Below are 21,415 nucleotides of genomic sequence, written 5' to 3'. Positions count from 1 at the left end.
CCGCCTCAACTAACATATGGGGTCCATACATTGAACTGATCAGCTTAGTAGTTTCGTATATATTAAAATAAATACGTCGTAAAGAATGAATCGACATGAAATGTTGTACGCCCACATCACAAGACTTCCTTGTGATACTGGTGATCTTTTTGGAATAATCATCATAATCTTCAATCATCAGCTGTTCTCCCTGTTCTATTGGTTGAGACAGTTTCCATTTCACAGATCTGTCAGATAAATCGGTGACTCGTGAGTTATTTAATTCAATTGAAACGAAAGCCTTGTTGACCAATGATAAACGATGTTTGATGTAGAAAACTAGATTAATGAAATGCACATCTACGATCAGGTTAATGATCTGAGAAACGTGAAGCACTAGTTCAAATAATAAAGATTTACTAATTCCCCTGATCAACACGATCACATCGTAGCAGAAAAGAAGTACACACAGGAATAAAATCGCAAAACACTGAAACAAAATAATAATCTTTGACTTTTTATATAAATGCGGGATTCTATCTTTCACAAGTTCTTCATCAATCAACACAATTTGTTTCATAAGCTGTGAAGATTTTCGTCTGTTAACAAATATTCCAAATAATATGGATAAAAATGATGTTAAGAAAGAAGTTCGGAACGAAAATCCCGCTTCTATTGCGTCTTCTGTAGAATGGTTAGAATGATTGAAAATACACGTAACATTGTACAGAAACGCTAAGATTGTAATACACGCAACAATGGCAGACCAAGCTATGCCATCTACATTCCCCAAAACTGTGCATTCTATTGTTTCTTCATCACTAGAAGTATTTCGAGAAATTGAAAAAGTAATGAGACCAAAGAGTTTAGACACAAAATACAGTGGTTTAATCACAGAATAAATTGTCAGTCTTCTTTTCTTGTCTTTGTGCATGTTCAATTTATCTCAAAAAATACGTCAAAGTCCCAAGTTTACTAACTTTGACCGGTCGATTTTAAAATAAATGGATATTACTTAAATTTGCTACAATTGTACAACAGTGCACTATTGAAATGAGTTCTCATGCCAATTTCCGTATCTGACGTGTTCACAAACAATATCCGCATGTTTCAATCGATATCTTCCTTCATACTCCAATATTTTTGTTTGATATTATGCTAATGATAACAAACTTGACAAAATAAAGATCTTGTACATTTCCCCTTGCTTTTTTATAGTCGTTTCGGTATAATGGAATATAATATATTATATACTACGTAGTTACATGTGGATTTCTACAGGAAAAACTTTCACATCTTAAGTCTTCACATTGTTATCGTCGTGATCCAACACTTAAAATGATTATTTCATTCAAGATATAACATTAAATATAGGATATAATATCGAACCGACAGAGTAAGAGTTTTCTTCTTGTATCCTTACCTATGTTAACATTTAACATTTGAGATTTAATGTCCGAAACTCGGAAAACAGAAAAATATAATACTAATTGTTCACATAAAAGACACAAATTAAGTCACTCATTAATTTATTTACAAATAAGGTCTCCATAGCAACCTAAAAAAAATGCAACTCGATATTTCAATAGTGCTTAAAATCGTATTTAAATTGCGCTGACCGCAACATCAAACAAATGAAAACCAAGAATAAAATTACGAATTATCATTTGTATGCTATATCTTAAAATTTTCTGACACAAAATGTTATGTTCAGGAAGCTCACATACAGTGTCTGGTCTTAGATGTGTACTCTCCTTGATTGTATATGAAATAGGCTAAAACTAATTATTAAGTCTACAATAATTTTCAGTCACTTGAACAACAATACTGAAGTAATCTACTCAGCGAAGAACCGATTAAATGTCTGAAATTCGTATAACAGAAGTGGCCTTTCACAGAAGTAAAAAACGAGATCGATTCCTCTAATGGTTGCTCATATATCATCAACGCTCTCTTGTGCTCTCCATGTGATTAAAGTTCTTACAAAACAAATATTAATTAATTTTACCCACGGGTTTTGGAATGTTTCACAGAATTTCCAACACAATAGAAATTTATCGAATCTTACTTGTCATCTAAAGTTAAAGCACATCTTTCCAGAGCGGAAAAAAAAAATGAGAATCGCTCGCGTCTTGACTTTGCTTCATTACCCTAATACTTCATACTTCTGACCAATTTATTTCTCAATAGTGTTTTTAAAAATCGAGTTTACATCATTTATTTTGACCGCTTGCCATGCGATTTCAGAATCATATACAGGGTGATTCACGAAGGAAGGTCATAACCTTAAAACATAAACTTTGAGCAGTTTGAGTAATAAAACCAAAAAAAAAACTGAAAATAAAAGACGTACTACTTGACGTCGCGACATACACAAGGAAGTCACAAGGAACGTGCTAGAGCAACGTGTACTACAGAGTGTTGAAGCGAAGGTTGGTACTTTGAAAATTCTATTTAACTAAGACTGTTACTTCAAGAACACTAGGTACCTAGATAGTAAGTATCTGTAAACACGAACTGTAAATTTTGTAGTTATCACTGTAAACATAATTTAGACTAACAAACAGTAACTATTCTTGAAGAAAAAATTATAATAGTTTACGTCATCGTTCAGAATCGGATCCATGTCCATATAAACTTTTCTAGTCCGAATGGCTTAAAAATCATAACACATTTATTCGTAAATCATCCTGTGGGAGTTTGCCAACACAACCCTATGAAAAAGTTTCAATTTCTTCGTGCTACGAAATAGGCGTGCATTTCTATGACGTGTAATAATACAATTTTGTGCGAGATCGTGCGTATTTGCTTGGTTTCCGCACAAAACCAATCCGCGGAAGGTCTAAAATTCCACATTCAGTATTCCCACCCTAACACACATAACAATTTCCCTCTTCTTACCGCTTAAGTGACATATTGATTTTAGTGCTTTAGGCTTTTAACATATTATTTTAGAGACGTTCAATATAGTAATAATTATAAATTGGAAACTTACCACTGCAATTTCACCTAAATTGCACTGTTAATTATTGTTTTTAAATATTTGCAAAAATTAAGTAAACTCTAAATCATTACATAACCTTACCTTTTGTTTTAAGTTCGCATTTATAGACTGGGGGGGGGGGGGAAGACAGACGTATATCACGGCCTGCTGGAGTATAGTAAACATAGAAAACATTTTAAAGCAACAATGTTGAAGATAGATATTTTTCTTTTGCAAATTTGCCGTCATTGAACAGAAACCAAGATGGAGATTTCATTGCAACTAATTAGAAATTCGTCTTTCAGGTATGTAATAAACGATCTTCGCACAAAATAATGTACGATACACGAGCGGTATGTTTTCTTTCAATTCTCGGAAATTAAAAAATCTCAACTACGTTTCGCTTTTTCAAACTTTTCCTCGAACATGAAAACTTCAACATACCGCTCTTGTAACGCATATCACTATTATAATCTAAGACGCTAAAAATGATAGAAATTGTTTCCTTTGAACATAATCTCAACTCGAAACTGTTGACTCTTCGTCATTTGTTATCTTTAGACATTCGTAAAAAAATAGTATTCACAGATAAACTGTTTTAATTAATTAATTTAATTTCTATTCTACGTATTAATGTTATTATTGTATCGGAATTTCGTTGCTGTTTTATAGTACTACTTAATAGTAATGTTAGTTTCCAAATTAGTACCATTTTCATATTCATTAGTTCAATTAAATTCATATATTGTATTGAAATTTGTATCCTCATAATCTACAGTTAATTCCCGATTTACCACGAAATCGTCTGTAGCTGAATTTAGATTGGCAACACGCCATGACTGTTTGGCCAAGCACCTGCATAGAATTGGAATATATCAGTCCCCTAACTGCCCATCGTGCAACTCAAACCAAGAAATGGATTCGGAACACCTCAAAATCTGTGGTTCAGTGGCTGACCATGACAATATCCTTGAAAAAAAGTAGAGTGCAAGAGGTCAAATGACTTCATTGTCAAACGCCTGGCATTAGAAAACAACAACAATAATTTGGATCCGAATGGTCACCTGGTTTGTCAGACAGATGTCTTCTTTTCTTTGTAAGTTATTGTTACTGCCGAATTCATAAACAAGACTTTGAATGAAGACTTCCCAAAGTCGACTTTTGTAGTAAAGTTTAACTTTGTTAAAAGTCCTATTCATAGACAATACTTCTGAGACTTTCACTTTGACTTTGGTAAGTCGAGATTTGACGATCTTGTTCTAAAGTTGGCAATCACAATCACTGCCTTCTAAACGATTTAAATTAATAAATAGTTGAAATAGAGTAGGCATTGCCACAATCAAAGCCATCTTTTGAGTCACAAATAAATGAAACAATTGAACATCGATACATGTTAAGCGATTGTTAACAGTTCTTGCAGCTTTACATAGGAATAATTCTGTGGTGTTTGGGTAAAGGAAGATAAGTCATAAAAATGAGGTCGGAGATAAATGAAAATTAAACTTGGAACCCTTATTACAAATAATTTTCTACACAAATAAAACACATCAACTGCAAGTATTCTTTGATTTTTGCACACCCACTTGTACAATTTAACTTGTGTGTTCATCTGGGGAACAAAATTCCACCTGGACAAAAAAATTACTTATCCCCCTTTACCCGAACACCACAGAATTATTCAAGGATTTAGTGTGAAACTAACGTAAGTACAAAAATTGACATTTTCAGTACTTTACACCAATCGATAATAATTTGTTCTTCTACTTGGCCACAAAAAATCGTAACTCAGTTCGAACAGTCTTGTATATAACACAGTTCGTAACTACAAAACATGATGGTAAACTTCATATGAAGTAGTATTGCCTGTTAAGAATTTTGTTGTGAATAAAATATCGATTATAGTTACATTAGTTTCACATTAAGCTCTCAAATTATTTCATTGTAAAATAATTTTGTTGTGAAGGTATGGAAGATAAGGAGATGCCATCAATGACAGACTATGAAAGAGACATATTATCCTGCTGTCAGTTGGCAGAGTTATTTCCTGCATATCTGTAGAAACTAGGCTACTTAAAAATTATTTGAAATCAATATGCAGAAAACATTATGACGACAGAAGGATTATAGGAGTATAACCTTAGAATTAAATAGTCAAAATCAACATTAAGCTATCAATCCTTACCGGTAGCTGTAGCGTAAAATCGCGATTAAATAAATTGTATTATTTATTAGTGGAACAGATAATCCTTTTTGATTAAATTATTTATCAATAAAAGTTGAAACATGACAAAGATATTTAATACTGTCTGTTTATCAAATCTGTACCTTGATTTGAATTTATTATCTATATCTAATAATACGCTAAGGAACATGGGCAGCTTTAGTAATCTCCTAGATATCTTCAATATTCACGGCAAATTCAACAATTATCCAAATATCAGCCATTTTCCTTATGTCCACGAACGAAAGTCAAAGTCTAGATTTTCGGCGACTTCGAAGTAAAGTCACCATTGAAGTTTACTTTCGTCAAAGTGTCGTCTGTGAATAGGAAAATAGTGACTTTGTACTTTCCAAAGTCAACTTTGGTCCAAAGTCTCGTCTATGAATACGACACTTAGGCCCGGTTGCAGAAACACAAATCAAATCAGTCCCTGATCGCCAATCAGTTGATGTCTGATTTATTTGATTGTTCATTGTGTTGCACAAACGTGAATCTCCAATCAATTTGTCTCAATTTACTAATTGCTGATTTGAGAAAGAAATACATTTGACAACAGCGCTATTTAGCAACCATAGCCAATTTGATGCTCTTTAAAAGTCGCGAAACGAATGCATCAAGTGGGCGGTGACTAGGAAAACAAGTGAATGTTCAAGTGAATGTTTAACTGTTTTGTTGCTTTTTGTAGAAAGGAAACAGGCGGATTCTATTTGTATATAGACTACAATATGTGAAACAAAAATAAACGTGAGGGGGCTTCTGTTGTGGGATTTGCTAGGAGAGTCGATAAGAAATTGGAATATGCATAGCCTCCATAGCCCAAAATAATTCCATTTCTCATCTCTCTGTTTACAAATGGAGCTCGTAACCTACTCATTAAAAATATTGTGTTGTCATGTGTAGAACCCTGCCAACGGGCTAGAACATTCCAGAATTTCAATGATGGTATAGACTACATATTGCCTGTATATCCACAGAAAAGAAACCTTTTCTATTTCGATAAAGTTCGGCATCATTTCAACCAGATGATTGGCTGGGGATGTGAGCAGTCTATACAACCAATATTAGGCTACTCTTGGAAATCCTGACATGGCTGAAAATTCTCTCTGGATTTCAAATCGTTCCCTGTCTGAAGTTTGGGGATTTATGAGACCCTGCCATAACAAAGCAATTTTGTATGTAACATTCCTAACTACTGGGCAAATAGTTGATTTGTGAACCCTAACAAGATAACCCAAGACCGCCTGAAAAATTCCAACAGCATAAAATCTCTGCATTATAGAACTTGGTTCATAGGAGAAAGTGGAAGGTTTCGATTTGTCTGTCTGCATATATTTGTTTCAATTTTTGAAAGTAACAAAACACACGAATCCTTACTTAACCTAAATCTTTGCTCAAATTCTCTGTCATTATACATAAAAACAATTCATGTGTATCACGGAAACGCCTTCTTCTTAATAATTTTTTTTTTCAATCCAAAATTTCTTCATCAGAAGAATCCATTATGTCGAAAACAATATTGTTACGCTATAACTATTTACTATATAATTACAGTAACTGCATTAAAAACAGAACAACATAAATAGCCTACTTGATCGATGATCAGTGACTTAACCAGCAAAAATCTGTTGGTCAAATCTGATGGAAGACTGATCTCCGATCAAACACTGATTGTTCTTTCTGCAACAGAAATAGAACTGATGGCCAATCAAACCCTCCTTGATTGCCAATCATATTTTGATCGGTGTTTCTGCAACCGGGCCTTAGAGTCGTATTCATAAACGGAACTTTGAAGACTTCCCAAGTCGACTTTCATAGTAAAGTTTAACTTTGTTAAAAGTCCTATTCATAGACACTACTTCTGAGAATTTGACTTTCACTTCGGTAAGTCGAGATTTGACGATCTTTTATGAATGTTGACAATCACAATCATGGCCTTCTAAACGAATTAAATTAATGAATAGCTGTAGTAGAGTAGGCATTGCCACAATAAAAGCCATTTTTTGAGTCTCAAATCAGTGAAACAATTGAACATCGGCAGACGTTAAGCGATTGTTGCAGTATTATATTATTATTTCAATGTAAAATAATTGTGAAGACGTGAAAGATAAGAAGATGCCACCAATGACAGATAATGAAAGAGACGTGCTGCTAGAACTGGTAAAGACGTATGAAGAATACAATTAAATATACAAAATCAATAGTAAACCATTAATCCTTATACCGATAGAGCAATATCGAAGTGAAATAAGAGTATTATTAATGGAACAGGTAATCCTTTTTTATTATTCTATTATTCATCAGTGCATGTTGAATCGTAGATATTATTTAATACGGTCCATTTTCAAATCTGTATCTTGATTTGAATTCATATCTATAAAAATTTAATAGAATTTTGTACATGTCTAATAATACGCCGAGAAACATGACGAGCTTCAATAATTTCCTGGATGTTATCAATTTTCTCGGCAAATATAACAATTTCCCAAATATCAGCCATTTTTCTTATGTCCACGAACGAAAGTCAAAGTCAAAGTCTAGATTTTCGGCGACTTCGAAGTAAAGTCACGATCGAAGTTTACTTTCGTCAAAGTGTCATCTGTGAATAGGAAAATAGTGACTTTGTACTTTCCAAAGTCAACTTTGGTCCAAAGTCTCGACTATGAATACGACACTTAGTACTAACTCAATGTCGATATAGGAGAATCTTATTAATTATCAGTCAATTCAACTTAAATTGCACGAGAATTATTATATACATTGCGGCAGAAGCTAAAAACGTGTACATAAGCGGTAAGTTCACTGGAAAGAATCCCAGAGCTGCAACTTCAATTTTGTTGTTAGAAACTTGGTCTGAAAAAAGTTGTAGCTGCTTCAAAACGACTCTTCTAACAGGAACATGCAACAGGAGGCTTTGTATTATATCCATGGTTCTTCTGCATTCCAAGGTGGCCATGTGACTACATGTAGTTACAGCTGCAGCGTTTGCAAGGAACATAATAAGCCAATATGTGTGCGATATTGTCTCAAGATTACGTGAATTATCGCCTCTGACAGTATTTCTTATTATTTGATCAAACAAGGCATAGCTGTTGGACACCGTTCCAGTAAAACAAGATGTTAAATCTAAAAGAATCTGAAGTCCGTATATTGTATTTACAAGTTTTGTTGTCTCATAGATATATTTATAGATCTGTCTCATTCTAATAATATGAGACGATGTCGGTAATGATGTTTTCAAAGTGCAATCAGAAAAAATGTGAGATACTACTGATAAGGAATTGTTTCCAGCTTTTGAATATTCTTTCAATACTGGCAGAGGTATCGGCTTAGAACGTTTTATATACCGTGTCAAAGTGTGCAGTTTTCTTAGTTTCTTGGTTACACAAATATCTTCATTGTTATGTCCTTTATTAAGCTTTTTTCCTTTCTCAAAAGTATACTCGATTTTCCTAGATGGATAAATATTTCTTACACCTTTGCGTTCCAATGAAGGTCTCTCAATATCAGACAAACCATAAAATTTAGAACTGGAGTTAAGTGTTCCATTTTGTCCGTGTTCCGAGTAGTCTGCCGTTGGCGATGTCACTGCTAGCTGCTGATTTAATAACCATAATCTATGCTTTAAGAATTGCATCACATTCATAAATTGAATAATCATAACCCAATTCACCACACAACAAAATCGACAAACTACTTCGTATGTATAATTACTTGTAGATTGCGATCCCCAAAAATAGGAATCGTAACAAAGAAACGGAAAGCACACTGAAAATAAAACGCATAATTGCACTCCTAGGTAAAAACGCGATTTCCTGTAAACATCTGAACATTTTCCAAGCAAAAGCGTTGAATCAATATGGCACATCATCTGAACAAGCTTCACAATTCTATGCCTGTTTGCTAGGGATATAAAAATAGCTGACAACGCTGTAACAAAATTCAAGGGAACGCTAAATATACTTGCAACGTATCCTGGAGATACATTCCTTCCTAAATGCAAACTCAAAAGGTAATAAATAAAATCAATTGCAATGACAGAAGCTATAAACAATGGCCAGATTATATCAACGAATTCGCTCTTCTTGACGTCTTTTGTTCCAGTCACAGAACGCAAAGATAATGTAAACGGTGCCACACCAACAAATTTTGACACCAAATAGAGAGGCTTCAGCCAAAAGAGAATATTATACTTCTTGATATAAGGCTTACATACATTCACTCTTTTGCAATTGCGATACATGTCGAATTCTATACTGTCTTCTCACAGTAAGCGAAATTGTGATAATGGAGAGTCCATAATGGTATGAGCTCAAGAGAACGTGTTTACTTTTCCGATTCGCTTAGCAACAGCAACAAAAGAACATCTCCAAATTGCTCTACTTCGATATTTGTCGTTACAATTATTTTATTTGTGTTTTATTGAAGTACGCTTTCAATTGCGAAGTAAATTCAATAACAATTACTTTAAATATATAGAGTGAACCGTAAGAAATTACATTAATTTCAGGGGGTTATTCTTTGAGATATTCCAAACAAAAAATATTAATACAATTTTGATCTTTTTGCTTCCTTTTAGAGAAAAAAAATTGTTTCATATAAAACGTATCATAGCCACTGATTTAATTCCTAATATCCTCAGTCACTTTAAGAGACCAGAACATTAAGATTAGAAACGAGAATTTCATGCACTATAAAATCCCAAAATATGCATGCATTCATCCGCTACCAAACTATGAAACATGCAAGATCAAGCGAAAAATACATTAAAATATGCACTTTCATTTTTGTTCCAAATGTCTTTTTTTTTTGGGGGGGGGGACAGTTAACAGCCTAACATTATTTCTAAATTTGTTTCTGTAAGGTTCCTGCGGTTGTCAGTCAATATGTTTTTGTAGCAGAGAATGACCTCTCTACATCGCAAGAAATTATAGGTGCAAACTTGAATGAACATATTTGTGATGTCAGGTCAAATTCTTCATTCAAATTTTCGTCACAAATAACCTTCTTCATTGAACGAAAGAATCCGTAGTCCGGGTTCGCATGTATGAACCTGTAAACTTTGTTTTTCGTCGCTACACCCATTTTCCCACGGGCATAATTGAGGGATCTATGGAATTTTTGCAGATTCTTCCCTTTTTTTATATTCTTTCAATATGTAAAGCAGATGCGACATGCTAGTCAACCTGAAATTTTTTAGTACATTCTATCTTATAATAGACCTTACGGTTAATTAGATACGTTTCAAAAAAGGACATCGTACTTTAATTAAATATTTTAAATAAGTTTTGTATTTTTTTCCTTCAAAGAACAACTGCCATAGAAAATATTCTGAAACAGAATAGTGGTGCTTAAATCTTTACTGCAAAAATCGCAGAATACAACATCCCCACCTGATATATTAAAATCCTTTCCTTTAATCCACTGTGCAATGAGTACACTTCTGGAACCCTTAAAAATTAAATTAACTTATGGTTTATTTAACGACGCTCGCAACTGCCGAGGTTATATCAGCGTCGCCGGTGTGCCGGAATTTTGTCCCGCAGGAGTTCTTTTACATGCCAGTAAATCTACTAACATGAGCCTGACGAATATAAGCACACTTAAATTGCTGTACTACTACTGGAAAAGGAAGAGAATTTACAACCTCCCTGAAAGAGGGTGCTTTTCACCTAAATTATTTGTCGGCAGTTTCCTTGAACCTTCTGTATTTCCTCTCTCTAGTCTCAAAATATCCAACGTAATAAATCCACGTAAACGTCTTGTAACATCTCACTGTGAAATCTTAATATTTTATTTCATTTTTCTGTTATGTAATTCTTTCTTTTCCTTCTTCAGTCCTGATTCCTGAAGCTAAAATAAGGGACATAAAAATCGAGAAACTGAGGTGTCCACTCAAAACCATTAAAACATGCATTTGAACTGAATATAATGTATAGCCTATTATATGCATTATTAAGCTAAAAATTTCTTAAATATGCATTATGCATGTTTTTAGCCCCAAAAAGGCCAAAACATGCAAATATGCACGAAAAAAGTACACATATTTGGAACCGGAAAGTAATGAAATGGATAAGTACTAAGTTTGAGCTATGTTCTATGTTCCTATAAAAACATGCATTTGCATGGAATTCCCGTCTCTATTGATATGTGTCAATGCTTCGTTCCACAAACTTGAGAATTCACACTCTAAACACTCGACTGAAAAGTACACGTCTAGAAAATTACCGACTCCAACAACCATGCATACACAATATTTACCCTCGTGTTATAAAAGAATTTTAAATTCTATGGGCCATATTCATAGACATTTCGCAGCACGCGCTACGAGCGTACTAAGCTAGCCCCGGCTATCCACTGGTTACTTGTACAGAATTCAAATCATATCCTATCGCTAACACTGGTTTATGAATACGAAAAACGCTGATCATCCACCGGAAGCCCGCGCTAAAAATGTCTATGAATACGGACCTATACGACCGGCTGTTAATAACAATAAAAGGGTTAACTAAAACTGAAGAGTGTCTTGAAAAAATCCTGCATATTCGAAACACTGTGAAGTGCAAAATGAATTAAATAGTGATCAGGCACAAGATAATATACAACATTATTATAAACTATTTCAAATTCGCACCACTAATGAATACTGTTAAGTCTGTACTTAACGCGAAACGTTTCATTGCAACGAAAGATTATGTTCACGCAACTAAAGTGAAATATAGCTTACATAAATTTCAAAGATCTACATATGAGCCGTTGAGAGCAGAAGTGGTGTAAGTCAAAAATGGGTAATGAGGATTAAAGTAAACATTCTGTAAAATAGAGCGCAAAGTAGCAATTAATATTCAATTTATTTAAACTATTAGTAGTCATTGGACAGTACGAAGAACATATTAATTGCTACTTTGCGCTGTATTTTACAGAATTTTTACTTTAAACCTCATTATCCAATTTTGACTTACACCACTTCTGCTCTCAAAGGCTCATATATCTTGTCAGTGATGTCAAAAGCATGCGCATTTTATGACCTTGAAATCATTCGCGGGCAGCAGGCGCTAGGACACGTAAAGGTGCATTACACGGTTCAACTTTTCTTCCAACTTTACGCATTCAAGCAATGAATGCAAGATTGATATTTAATATTAATTAATATACAGAATGGAAGTGAAATAACCTTGGAGATTGAAAGGGACGATAGGGTGCACGTAAATGAGTAGAAAACCCAAATTACATTTTGTGATTAAATTCACGGTTAATTAGAAAATTAAGTTTGAAGTTACAGCAGTCCGGCAACATCGTCGCTAATACACTTCACTCGTGATACAGATAGGCCTATAAGAGGTCAACGAACTCGCCGAATCTCCGTACGTAAGCTGCCAAGACGTTGCCATTTGCTCGCTTCGTGCAATGGCTTGAATTTAAGGGTTTTTAAAATTAAATTTACACGAAAACCGTCCACGCTATTGAAATACGCAGATGGATAAATTATTCTTTATTAGGTTTCCTATCGATATGGACAAGAATCACGATCCTACTCGCAATTGTTACCGAATAAGAGACTGTTAAACATTTGGGAAATTTTTTCTGAAAAAAAAAAAACGAACTTTCCACCAGTATGTTATGATATTTATTTATTTTATTATTATTTTTTTTTTTACATGCAACTTGAGATATTCACTCTGGAAATCTGCAAGGCTATTTACTTTCTACTTCCACTCTGTATTTTGTATTTACGTAGTGAATATGACGTTCAAAACGGCGTACCATATAGACACAAAATCTTCATGCATCTTAATTGAACGCGCGTTTCAAACTTGATTCTTTCAATATTCTTCCCAGATTGCATCCGTAACCGCATGGAAAATTGAACGCAGCATTGACAAGATGAATCGTGTATTTTTTTTTTTTTTTTTTTTTTTATAGTCCTGCGTTGCTAGTCAATATCATTGTCAGACAGCTGATGCGAACCGCATCATTTTTTTCTGTGTTAACCAGGGTTGTCAATGCAGCGATATTACAGCTAGATCTGGTGTATTTTTTGCGTGTTAGTTTAGCGACTAGCGAGTAAAATTTATTACATTTTTTATTATTTATATAGAGATTTAGAAACTTTTTTAACTCACACAGCAGAAAAATAATCTCTCTTTACATTGCTAATGTATCAATTTAGTGACTTCTGTACTGGTGTACAGCGGGTTTTCAAGAATCGCGTTGGACATAATGGTGTCGAATAGACTGCTTTCTGTCATAGCATGTGTTATTTTAATATGGCGCCTCTGGTTTTACTTTTATGTTCACTAAAATGATATGTAGAATAAACCTAACAATTGATGGTTTTGACGCAATCTTAAGCGCAATGGAAAGTGAAATGGATATGGAATTTTCATTAGACGACTTTCCGAACGAATATATATACGATATTGATGATAAAGATCCAAATATTAGTAAGAAATGCATTACAGTTCGAGCTAACCTTCAAAACAAAGAAGACTGCGAACGATGGCTAAAAGCGTATGAATCGAAAAGCAGAACGAAATGGATTGTGGCTAAAGTAATGACTACTCCATTTAGGTACGGTTTTACAAGTGTTTTTTTTTTTATTTGAAGTAGGCCTATTAACAACATTACCAGAAAGGAAGCGTAACGACTAGAATTATAGAGGCACGGCAGAGTTGAACAGGAATGAAATTTATTGTCACAATTTGGATAACTTGGTAGTGGTACGTATTACATAATACAAAATATACACAACATGCAGTGTTTAAAAGGCTCTTGGAACCAAATGTCATAAGACAACGAAATCCCTGTATTCTAGATGCTCTAATTATGGCACGAACATCATGACTAATATTGTTCGAAAAAAAAAAACACTCAAGAATAAGTCGCTATAACCGTGTGTAGTCTAGTCTTATTCTCAGTGTTTTTTTTTTTTTTTTTTCTAATTAAGCGATATTCCACCTCAGTAAGCTATCTGGTTTTCGTTCAGACATGAACGAAATGTTATACTAACTAAATAGAAAAAAATTGTTTAATTCTATTGCCGTAACATCCTTTGACACGTTACATTAGACGCACACAAACTACATTATTTGAGATTTGAATCTGTAATTAATCTATGGTGATTCACAATCCTTTCTATAGTGTAAATGAATATCTTGACTCACATGTATACCAGTGCTGTCATGGAGACCATATGGGGCCATACATCGTATGGGAACCTACAATTTTTTTAATTGATCGTACCGGTATGGGGAAAATAAAATTTTGTCTGTACAGAACCATACGACATATGGGTACCTACGTTTCGTACTCGGAGATCTGTACAGATCTTTGATCATCTCTTGCTGTTACTAATGTATTTTGTTTGATGTTCATAAACAAAAATTGTCCACCTCTGCAGCACTGGAATCCAGAATTATATAAAATAATGGTTGAAAAACAAGAAGTGCTGCAAATACACACTCCAAGATTCATCGAGACAAGTGTGCATCTACGGTGGGGCTACATGGTGTATTCTTTGAATCAAGCTTGTTGTACAATTAAAATGTAAAGCAAAGCAATTTCTTTACTTCTTTTTTAATGTTAAAAAAAGTCATTAAATGACAGTCGGAGAGATAGAGAGAGGAGAGTAAAATATATTTCAAGGGGTGGGGCGTATGACCAAGAGAAAAATTACCATGACAGCACTGATGTATACGTATAGACAGCTGTACTTTAGTAACACTGTTTCAATTTGAACTACTAAATGTAAAATCTGTAATGTCAACTTAATATCTGTAATCCTGAACATTCTTAACTGTATTGTGAATGCATCGTGTTATTTCATTTTGATTAATTTCTCTTACGTCTATTGCAGCATTCTTGTTGCTCAATACATCAACAAATAAATAAATATAAACATTTAATTGTGAAATCCTTGTCTGAAATAGTGTACGACCTTGTAAATTAATCAATTTGGACTCCCAAATATAGGCCTATGCTTCACACAATCTAACATTCCTTCCTAACCTTAACGAATATGTTAAAACTGTTATTATAAAATGCCCATGCAAATATTAAAATATCATACTCACTATTTCTAATCTCCTTCCCAGAATTAAACCTCGGTGTTGTTGTTGTAGGCTCCAACGAAAACACTAACTCTTCTTAAACACATCACAGCATCGCACAATTCCACCATACGTCGTTTACAACTTTGACATTCTTCTTAAATGACGTGCAACATTTCGAAAACAATCCACTAGTACCAACAGCCCGTATAGACGCTTATGCGAAAGCAAATACGAAAATATGAATGAAAATACGCGTAACGATAGACTGAACTATAGACTACACTAGAAGATGGATATGCCAATGAATTTACTTCATTCTCTTACGTTATGTAATATGTAATTCCAATACTTATTATCACAAAACAAAATGCCACTTTATAATTCGACATTCTAAATATAGGGAAGTAAAAGTAACATTTTTTTTAATGCAGACAGAGCAAAATATAAAGCACGTTTCTGTTACCGTAAACGTTTACTTAGCCTATACATGTACAATAAACTATAATAAAATTGTCGATCGTGACAGTTTTCAAAGAATAGCACTTTTCCTGTTCCAAAATGTTATCTGCAAAATACACTGATCGTCTACGCGTATGTATCGGTATTTTACATGATCCGATGGCACAAATTTCACATACAAATTCAGACTCTTCGTTCTGTCTCATTTTCCGCGAGTTAAGAAAGTAGTTCTGTTACTTGGTTGGTTCCGGATGTCATTTTTTATACGTAGTGTATTATATAGTCACGAAGGTCAATACGTAGGGAATATGCATCCATAGATAGTTGCCAACCACTAGGATCGCTAATATCGCCTCATCACAGAAAATGCGAAATAGTACCTGCACAGTCTATTGTTCCTAGTACCCTCAACAACTCAAGCTTCGTGACTGTATATACTAGACTGTGGTGACAGGCCGCCAATAGTGGGTGAGTGACGGACACCAGTCGAGTGGGGGTGGGTGTACAGACACCAGGGGGGGGGCGATCTGATTTTCATATTTTTTTTAGGGAGACACAAAATACTTTTCTTTTATATAAAAGAATCCTGTTAAATAACATATTATTAAAATATTAATTATTTTTCCAATAAGTTTGAAGAACTGGGCTCTATTGAAGGGTTATTTGTCCACTGCTGTGGAGTAACGGTTACTGTGTCTGACCGCGAAACGAGCGAGCCAGAGTTCAAATCTTGGTTGGAACAAATTACCTGGTTGGAGTTTTCTTTCAATCAATTGAAACATAATTGCTGGATAATTTTCAACAATGGACCTCAGATTCACTTCGTCATAATTAATTCACATATCATCCATACAATAGCCAGGGTTAAGTTCACGGTGTGGCGTGCAGTACTTGTACAAGAGCATAGCTGTTTGGCTACCCAATAATAATTAACAGAATTGGAGTGGTAAGCACAATAAGCCTCAGGCTGCAGTGCAAGCCTTTGGGTCCTTCCTCTACGAGGGGGGAGGGGGAAGAAAAGAAAGTTATTTCAGTCCTTGTGCCGACATAGTAATAAAATTTCCATAGCTTGTTGTCTTATTAGTAGTGTATTTAAATTATTATTTCAATATTTATCAAAATATTAGTGAGGGGGGCACTATTTCCATCAGCCATCCTGGTAGAAATATAATTGAATAATAAATTACATCAAATGTAGTAGGACTATATTCTTCTATGCTCAGTTGTTAAATATTTGCATTTGTTGACTTCATAATCACAAACTCAGAACTATGGAAGATAAATCAGAAAGAAATCACAATAGAAATCAAGACGAAAGTGGAATTGGATAGGGCATACAATCAGGAAAGAAGATGGAGCAGTAAAAAGAATGGCTTTGGATTGGAACCCCCAGGGTAGTAGAACAAGAGGAAGGCCAAAAAATACATGGAAGAGAACAGTTTTGGACGAAATTGCTAGGGAGGGGAAAACATGGAGCGAAGTGAAGAAGTTGGCTACAAATAGGGTCCAATGGAGACACTTTGTGAATGCCCTATGCTCCTCATGAGGAGATACAGGAGTTTTATTGATTGATTGAATGATTGTTGACTTCTCTTTTGTGAGTATTATACCCATCGAAATGGTTCAATATGTTCAGTGATAGTAGGTCAATTTGGTTCCCATTGATTTAGATCTTAATTTCACTTAATGTAATACTGAATACTGTAAGGATTAGTGTGTGTTCGATTTTGAGTCAAGAAATTGTGTAATAACATGATGACTGAGGATCACTAGGCCTCTGTTTTGGATGTAAAATGCTGCTTGGACATGATAAGCTGTTGTTGCTGAGATTATCTTGCTCTAGTCTATCTATTGAGTCTTACTTACTTACTGGCTTTTAAGGAACCTGGGGGTTCATTGCCGCCCTCACATAAGCCCGCCATTGGTCCCTATCCTGTGCAAGATTAATCGAGTATCTACCATCATATCCCACCTCCCTCAAATCCATTTTAATATTATCTTCCCATCTACGTCTCGGCCTCTCTAAAGGTCTATTTCCCTCCGGCCTCCCAACTAACACTCTATATCCATTTCTGGATTCGCCTATACGTGCTACATGTCTTGCCCATCTCAAACGTCTGGATTTAATGTTCCTAATTATGTCAGGTGAAGAATACAATGCGTGCAGTTCTGTGTTGTGTAACTTTCTCCATTCTCCTGTAACTTCATCCCTCTTGGCCCCAAATATTTTCCTAAGCACCTTATTCTCAAACACCCTTAACCTATGTTCCTCTCTCAAAGTGAGAGTCCAAGTTTCACAACTATAAAGAACAACCGGTAATATAACTGTTTTATAAATTCTAACTTTCAGATTTTTTGACAGCAGACTGGATGATAAAAGCTTCTCAACCGAATAATAACAGTCATTTCCCATATTTATTCTGTGTTTAATTTCCTCCCAAGTATCATTTATATTTGTTACTGTTGCTCCAAGATATATCCAATTACCAAATAATGGTCAGAATTACAGTCTGCCCCCCTGAAGGTTCGAATGTCTACTATACTAGTATGTCTTCTTTTATCTATCAAGATGTGATCTACTATCTGGTTATGTGTCAATCCATCTGGAGAAGTCCAAGTATATTTATACACATTCTTATGGGGGAATGTTGTACTTCTGACAATTAAATTTTTTGATGTGGCAAAGTTGACTAACCTAACTCCATTGTCATTACTAGTTATGTGTAGGCTCTCTTTTCCAATAGTTGGTTTAAAAATATCCTCCCGTCCTATTTTAGCATTGAAATCCCCCAATAAAATTTTCATGTGATATCTAGGTAACTGATCAAGAGTGTGTTCCAGTTCCTCAAAGAAGCTATGCTTTATATGATCGTCTTTCTCTTCTGTAGGGGCATGAGCATTTATAACTACGATATCGCACCATCTACCCTTATTATTATTATTATTACTATTACTATTACTACTACTACTACTACTACTACTACTACTATTATTATTATATTACTACTATTATTATTATTATTACTATTATTACTACTACTATTATTATTATTATTATTATTATTACTACTATTATTATTATTATTATTATTACTATTATTACTACTACTATTATTATTATTATTATTATTATAACTATTTCTTACCAATGTTTATTATTGTCACATTAACATTACTTATCCAACTTTCATTATTTACTTTCATGTTGTTTTATGGTCTAGATATTAATGTAATAACTATGTAAGCAATTGTATTCAATTAGAATTAGAGTCTGGCTGGGCGGAAGAGAAGGCCTACTGGCCTTAGCTCTGCCGGATTAAATAAATAAATTATTATTATTATTATTATTATTACTATTATTATTATTATTATTACTATTATTACTACTACTACTACTACTAGTATTATTATATTACTACTACTACTATTATTATTATTATTATTATTATTACTATTATTACTACTACTATTATTATTATTATTATTATTATTATTATTATTATTATTATAACTATTTCTTACCAATGTTTATTATTGTCACACTAACATTACTTATCCAACTTTCATTATTTACTTTCATGCTGTTTTATGGTCTAAATATTAATGTAATAACTATGTAAGCAATTGTATTCAATTAGAATTAGAGTCTGGCTGGGCGGAAGAGAAGGCCTATTGGCCTTAGCTCTGCCGGATTAAATAAATAAATTATTACTATTATTATTATTATTATTATTAAGTACTAAATACGATAGCCTATCACTGATAAATTCGACCTTATCTATTGAGCCTACATAAGCTTAAAGTGAATCTCCCTCTATCTCTCCTTTCATACTGATTTCTGCATTTTCACAGGTCCGTATTCCACAAAACATGGATGTGCCACTTGAGCAACAGAAATAAATCAAAAGACTCGCAACGATCAACAGACTGTAAGGCAAAAATTGATATAAAAGTGAAGAAACTGAACAGAAATACAAAAAGAAAAGACAAATACCTGAGAAGAGAGCCTCCACTAAGTGCCGTCATGCACATGGAACTGAAGCACAACCATCACGTGCAGTGCGACAGCGTGCTCAAGTACCTCAGGATAAGCCAGGAGGTCATAGAGGAATTCGAGTGCTACTTCAGGGATGGCCTGTCTCCTATAGAAGCGTGTGAGGTGCACGAGATGAAGATAAAACTCAGTGAAAATGCAGATATAAACCTTGCTGATGGATCTGTAAATCCATCTCTGAGAAAAGTGTACCACCTGTTTCATAAATGGATGAGGGTAACAGCTGCAGGGGCACAACCCATAAAACAGAATTCCAGTGAAACAGTTACAACCATAAGTACTTCAAACGAAAATCTAAGTGCTATTGTGTAAAAGCTGTAACTACAGAATGATTTGTATAGAACACAGAACCTTACTTCAAAATGAATGATGCTAGCCACAATTTGTTATACCTCAAATGTAGAGTATCTTTGGGAGATTACTAACCTCTATAGCAAATGTTGAAAATTCTTTATTTATTCGGCTGGAAATTCACTTAATGACTAGTTTTTAACGTCAAATAAGGCAGGAGTTTTGATGTCCTGTCACTTGATGCGCAGATGTTTATTCTTTATTCTGTATATTTATTGTCATCAAAATTATTATTATTATTTTAGAAGGAAAAATGATAGAACAAGTAAACAATTTTAATTATTTAGGCTGCAGTGTATCATACGTTAAAATGATGATGTAATAAAAAAGATTAATAAATTTAACTATATATGTGTGGAACAATAAAAAGAAACCTCAAAGAACTAGGGAAGAAACTAAATTAAAATTTTATAAAGTAATGGCAGTGCCCATGTTCCTATATGGCTCGGAAGTTGGACATTAAGAAAAAGTGAAGAGAGAGAAATAGAGGCCGCTGAAATGCGATTCCTAAGGAGTATAGCTGGCTACACTTTGTTAGACAAAAGGAGAAACGATGACATAAGGAAGGAATTAGGCATCTTTAAACTAACAGAGAAGATACACCAATATAGAACTAAGTGGAGGGAACATGTGGAAAGAATGGAAGAATACCGCATTCCAAAACTGCTATTAGATTACAGACCAACAGGCAAAAGAAACATTGGCAGACCAAAGAAAAGATGGACTCAACAAATGTTTAATGCATGAGACCGGAACAAGCCTTTGGAGGCTTAAACCTTGACGACGATGATGATGATGATGATGATGATGAAAATTATTTTTTTAAAGATTCAGTTGTTTCCAATTTGTTTACCAGTCCCAGTATTGTGTTTCTGGGGGATTACGAACACCAAATTCTCTCTGGTATGCCCTTTGAGTAGCTGTAATTGAATTCGTAATCCAGTATTGCTTCACAAGGAAGAGCCGTTGATTTAATGTGTACTGCATTTTCAGTGACTAAAACAAAATGTCGAAAACAGCTGCCAACAATAAGGAGTAAAGAATAAACATCTGAGCATCTCGTGACAGGGAATCAAAACTCCTGCTTAATTTGACGTTAAAAACTGGTCAGTAAGTGAATTTCCAGCCGAATAAATAAATAATTTTCAACATTTGCTATAGAGTTTAGTAATTTCCCGAAGATCTCTACATTTGAGGTATAACAAACTGTGGCTAGCATCATTCGTTTTGAAATAAAGGAAGAAATGTGTTAGTTCTATATAAATCACTCTGTATAATAAAATTATTCCAATATTAAAGAACTTAAATAAAAACTACAA

At 34.1% G+C, this 21,415-nt stretch overlaps 2 long non-coding RNA genes across 2 annotated transcripts in view; one reads left to right on the top strand and one right to left on the bottom strand.

Moving 5' to 3' along the window:
- LOC138708800 (uncharacterized) overlaps positions 1–16,134 on the bottom strand; it is a 199,453-nt gene extending 183,319 nt beyond the window's left edge. The window contains exon 1 of the long non-coding RNA XR_011334773.1: positions 15,254–16,134. This is a non-coding gene — a long non-coding RNA (uncharacterized lncRNA). The remainder of the gene's footprint in view (positions 1–15,253) is intronic.
- LOC138708798 (uncharacterized) lies at positions 13,271–21,415 on the top strand. The gene is made up of 2 exons (XR_011334772.1): positions 13,271–13,751; positions 19,544–21,415. It is a non-coding gene; the product is annotated as an uncharacterized lncRNA (long non-coding RNA).

Source organism: Periplaneta americana, chromosome 11 (genome assembly GCF_040183065.1).
Source record: "Periplaneta americana isolate PAMFEO1 chromosome 11, P.americana_PAMFEO1_priV1, whole genome shotgun sequence".
Classification (NCBI taxonomy): domain Eukaryota; kingdom Metazoa; phylum Arthropoda; class Insecta; order Blattodea; family Blattidae; genus Periplaneta; species Periplaneta americana.
Note: the sequence above shows the minus strand (reverse complement) of the source record. Positions and strands in the feature narration are given on the sequence as shown.